The sequence below is a fragment of the Ochotona curzoniae genome, unplaced genomic scaffold (assembly GCF_017591425.1).
Source record: "Ochotona curzoniae isolate NIBS_2020 unplaced genomic scaffold, NIBS_Ocur_1.0 contig_2688, whole genome shotgun sequence".
NCBI lineage: Eukaryota > Metazoa > Chordata > Mammalia > Lagomorpha > Ochotonidae > Ochotona > Ochotona curzoniae.
Window position 1 is genome coordinate 192,692 of NW_024465553.1, and position 6,000 is coordinate 198,691.

Genomic DNA, 6,000 nt, shown 5'->3' on the forward strand with positions numbered 1-6,000 from the left:
ACAGCCCTGGGCCGGCTGAGTCATCCCAGACACAGCCCAGGTGTCCCAACCCGAGACCTCTCTGGCACAGTCACACCACACACGCAGGCATGGCCAGTGCTCTGAGGCCTGGGCAAGGGCCAGCACAGCCCTGTGGGGTCAGTGGGGACCCCACGGCAGCAGAAGGCCCTAGCACCCTCAGTCAGGAGCAGACTGGACACAGCCAGCCAGCCAGGCCCTCACAAGGCCAACGGCTCAGCTCTGCCAGGACCAGCCTAGCTTCTGCCAGGGCCTGCTCAGGCAGCCAGGGGTGCCCCAGTCAGTCAACTCAGCCAGGCTGTCTCTGGGGGACAGAACCACAGCACAGAGGTCCAGAGGACCCGGCTGGTCATCACACTTCCACTCTGCACCTCCCTTCCCCATATTCAGGGCCAGACTGAAGGGCACATCCCTGGCCTCCAGAGACCAACCACCAGCTGAGCCCAGAACACACTGAGACCAGAGCACCAGGAATGGCCTGCGTCCAAAACCACGGCAGCATCTGGAGAGGAAGACTGAGCCTGAGTTCCACAGAAAAACGGAGCATGTGTAACTTTAGAACGGGAGACTGAGCCTTGATCCCGAGGAAGGGAGACTTGCCCAACACCTCAGAGTGGACAAATGGAAAACAGGCAGGAACAGGAAGAGAGACAGAGTGGTGGGAAATAAAAAGAGAAGAATGTACCAAGTGAGAGAATCATGGGACTTCAAGGGACAGGGAGGATCACTTGATGCCAGACCAGGAGCTCAAGCAGTAGGAAAGACACCAGTTAAAGCTCATATTCCACATCCCAAATCAACATCCAGGCCTGGATGTGATTCCTGGCTCCACTGCTGATCCACCTTCCAGCTCATGCAGACAGGCAGCAGGGACAGACCAGTGACCTGATTCCTGCTATGCGCAAGAACCTGAAGATCACAGAATGCTGGGGCCAGAGACCAAGGACAAACCCTGTGGGCAAGGGTCCACTCTGGGGCAATGCGCCTGAGCCACAAAACTGTGTGCTTAGGGTGTCCTTGAAACAGCCACAAACTGACCCCTGTTGAGGGTCACACCGTTACCTCCTGATCATGAAGCAGTGGCTGGGGACCACAAAATGAGGTGAGGCCTAAAAACTGTGTGCAATATCAATCCTCTTTTGGGGTCACACTCTTGCTTCCTGATCATGAAGCAGTGGCTGGGCACCATGAAACGGGGTTGTGCTACCAAGCTTGTGTCACATCAATCCTGTATCTTGGCTCTCCACACAGTTCTATAGAAGGTTATGCCACGAGCCTTCTATAGCAATCACATCTCCGCAGAGACAGGAGCCTGCCCTCTGCCTGCCCCGTTTCCATTGTCTCTATCTTGTGTCTGTCTCATTACTGACTTCACCAGTTGCACTTCATGTCCCTCTCCAGCTCTGTTCAGGCATTCACAACATCAACACCGAGAACAAGAAAATCCTGGGAATACATTTAACCAGGACGTAAAAGACTCCTACAGTGAAAATGACAAGACACGAGTGAAAACAATGAAGAAGACTCAAAAAGAGGAGTCACTTCCCATGTTCATGGATCAGAAGAATTTGCTGTGAAAGTAGCCCTGTTACATAACGAGATTGACAGATTCAATGCAATCTCATCAACACACAACTTCTTCCTTCGCGGCTCTGAGAAGATAATCCCCACATTCCTGTGGCAGCACAGTGACCGCCAACAGCAAGGCATTCTGGGACAAAGCAGCAAAGCTGCAGGCGCAGCAATACCCAATGTTAAGACACACTACAGAGCTGCCAAAATCAAAACAAAGAGGTAGCAGCAAGGGAGCAGTCACTGAGTCCTTCCAGCAGACACCGCAACCAGATAGAAAAACACACACCAACAAACACTGGCCCATGTGCCCAGTGCCACCCTGCACCCTGACAGAAATCCACACCAACAGACACTGAGTGTTGGCACCTTACCTAACACCACCCTGCACTCAAACCCCAGAAAGCAATCCACATGCCAACAGACACTGAGTGTTGGCAAAGATGCCCAATGCCACCGGGCAGGAGGACAGACTCTTCAAGGAACATCATAGCAAGCACGGGCACACACACTCACACACACACACACACACACGCGGGACAGGAACCAGCATTCCACAATTCCCATCCCATACAAAGAACAACTCCACTGGATCCAAGATCTACAGAGCACCTGAACGTGGAGACCACCAGGAGGGAACACGGAAAACACGCCCAGATGCAGGCATGGCTGAGACTACAAAAGCACGGGCCACCAACACTAAACTAGACAGCAGAGAGTCCCTCAAACTAAGATGCTTCTGCACACAAAGGAACACTCAACACAGGGAAGACACAGACAACAGCATGGGCAAAGCATTGGAAAACTGTCTTTCTGACAAGGATTAGTATCCAGAAAGAACCCGCCTGCAGGCAGATGCCTAAGTTATACTGTACCTAGGCATGTGTCACACTTCAGGGAGAAAAGCAGCTAATAGTCCCCCACATTCTGGGCCTGGTTAATGACAGATATGTATTAACTATGCCACTGTGCAGACCAGGCAGAGCCAAGCCACTGCACCTGCTGCTGAATGCCAAGGTGAGGGCAGCTGTGCCAACCTGGGCCACAGCACCCACCAACACAGGTAACACCTGGGATGGAGGGGGTAGGCCCAATAGGTAGGGCTGCAAGGACTCCCCTGATGGACCGTTGCTCCACTGGTGAGTGTGAGAGCTGGGACTGGGGACAGACCAGACTGGACAGGGCTACAAAGCACATTGGCCTGCATGTGAGCTCGGTTAGGGCCCGAGCCAGGCTGGGCTAAGTAACCATATCCACTGGGCAGGTATGAACCAGAGTAAGTGCAGGCTGGCTGGGCTTTGCTGCAGCATCAGCTGGCAGGTGCTGGGACTGGGGACAAGTCCTGGCAGGCTAGACCATAGAACCACCTGAAAGCTGCAAGACCCATACAGGGAGTAGGCCTTGCAGGGAAATTGTGGGCACCCTTCTGATACGCTGCAGCTCCCACTGGTGAGCATGACAACCAGGCCTGGGAGAGGGCTCGGCTAGACAGCTGGTGGCACCCGTCAGCTTGTGTGTGGGCTGGATGGTGGTGTCAGTTGGGCTGAGCTAGGCTCCAACACCCATTGGTGTGTATGAGAACCAAATGGGATGTGGGATGGATCAGACCAGTCTGCTGCACATACCTGCATGCACTGAGTGTGGCCCTGGTGGGAGTTACTGGGATCACTCCAACGGGGCTACAGTTCCTGCTGGGGTGTGTGAGGGCTGAGTGTGTGGTGGGCAGGGTTGGGCTGGGGTGAAGCATCTATTGGTTTGTATATGAGATGGGGCTGGGGACAGAACTGACCAGGTGACTGCAGCACCACTGTGTTTAGGCTGATGTGGGTGATGGACTGAGCCAGAACCCACACTGGCTGACTCACAGGAGTCAGGTCTGGAGTCACCTTGGGCAGGGTTTCTTTGAGGACACCCCTACACACAACGGGATCACTGAACTCAGAACTTTCACCACGGTGAAAATCACAGCCTATGTGGTCTGACCATGGAGTGCATGTGTCAGAACTGGGTCTTCTTGATTTCTGAACCTTGTGCAGAGGATGGCATGCCCAGATGCTCATGGAGGTCATGACAGCAGTTCATTGAGGCCTGCAGAGGACATCTAGTACGTGGAGGCCAAATAAATCGGACAGCTCTCCCAGTGACAGCAAGTATCTGGGCAAACAGACTCTAAGGTAGACTATGCCAGTAAATGGAACTTGGAGGATTTCCTCAACCCTGGAACAACAAAACCAACAGTGTCTCAGAACTATCACAACCACTTGAGCAGTGCCCTCAGAACCTGCCCCACATCGGGGACCCTAGGATGACGTCAGGCGGCCGTCCCCCATTCCCAGACACTGATGCGGCTGGGCTGCTGGGAATGGCCCTCTCCCCTTCTCTCCCAAATTTCCCTGGATACAGGAAGGAAAAAGGAGATTGGAGCCAGTTGTCTCATGCACTTTCCCCATTTCTCAACCCTCCCCACCCTAATCGGTGGCCCATATGAGCATGCATCCCCCTCAACTATGCAATCAGCAAAAGCAAAATGAAGTTTATGATTTAAAAACAAAAAGAGGGCCCAACATGGTAGACTACCAGCTAAATTCCTCACCTTGCTTGCACCAGAATCTCATATGAACACTGGTTCTAATCCCAGTAGGCCTGCATCCCATCCAGCTCCCTGCCTGTGGCCTGGAAATGCAGCCAAGCCAAAGCCTTGGGACCCTCCACTCGTGTAGGAGATAGAAGAGGCTTCTGGCTCCAGGCTTCATACCACCACAGCTCCAGCTGTTGTAGCCTCTTGGGAAGTGAATCATTGGATGGAAGATCTTCCTCTCTGTCTTTTGCTCTCTGTATATTTGCCCTCCCAAATAAAAACATAAATAGAAACAAATATATCCTAAAAATCACCAACAACGAGGCACACATACCAGTTTGGCTGTCAAGAACATGTAAATACAAACCAGAGTTAGGGATCGCCTCCCTCCAGGGACTGTGGCTAATGTCAGACACACAATAGCACCTGCTGGTGAGGATGAGGATGACAAAGAGGTGAGTCCTTATGTACTGCAGGGTGCAAACAGGCACAGAAACATGAAGATGCAAAGGACCCCTCTAAACTCAAAATAGAGCTGTACCACTGGAACCAGTCTCCCACTCGTGGTGTGAGTAAAGGCTTAAAATCAGCCCAAGGCCAAGGCCAAGCTCTAGAGGCTTCAGACATTGCTCCTGGCCACCTGTGGAGCTGACCAGGGAGGGGCATCCCAGCCCAGGCTCAGGCTACAGGAACCCCAGCCACTGTACAAAACCTCTCCCTACCCTGACACCAACTCTGTGGTCCCACAGGGCTTCTCCAAGGCTCCTGAAGACCACAGCCCTGCCATGCCCAGGGGCCACCCTCTGGCCTGCCTCAACATATCCATCCCTGCCCCAGCCTCTCTGAGCCTTGGTATCTACTGGAGTCTCTTTTCCTGCATCTCAGCCCACAGCACAGTCCTGGGCCAGGCCACACAGGGCCCTGAGCACACCCAGCTCAGGAATCGCACGACCCAGGCCATACACCTGTCCCCGCCACAGCCAGACCACAGACCAGACATGCAAGAAAGCAACAGTGTCTCCCACAGCAGGAAGTGGTGAGTGACCCCATCTTGGGGACCACAGACAGTCATGCAGCCCCTCCCCAACCTGCACTTCTCATCCAGCCCACCCACTCATGGCAAAGGGCCAGGACAGCCGCACAGCTTTCCCGAGGAGCTGAACAGGCCCAGCTCCCTCTGCACTCAGCCCCTCTGCATCCAGCAGCCAGGGCAGCAATGAAAAATCTGGCCCCATTGTGGACTAGCATCACAAGGCAGCCTGCACCCCACCATGGGGGATGCTCCAGCACCCTAGACAGGTGAGTCCCCCAAGGTCTCAGCCACCGCACATGCAGAGTCTCAGGCACACTGGTCCTGAGCATCCTGGGGTGGAGGAGGAACAGGCATGGACAGAGAGGGGAAGGACGAGAGAGCACAGCCAGCACCCAGGCCCCCAGGCAGGACACTGCCACGAACTGAGCAGGCTGGGTCCAGCTGGGCTCTGTGGTCAGCCTAGTCCAGCAAGCAGAGCTTGGTTAGGACAAGCAGAGTCACTGGCCCCAGTGACAGGAGCCCTGTGGGCTGACATGAGACCTGGGCTGGGCTAAGACAGACGAGGGGAGGACATGGGGACACTGAGGGACGGCCACAGCCAGCTGGACTGAACTTAGTCCCGCTGGACTCATGCAGAACTGAGCTAAGTTGAGATGACTGGGCTGAGCTTTGCTGAGCTGGGCTGGTCTGGGTGGTTCGGATGAGCTAGACTGATCTGGGCTGAGACTGCCTTTCTGGGTAGAGATGAGCTGAATTGGGATTAACTGAGTAGAATAGGTCTGAATGGTCAGTGCTAGGT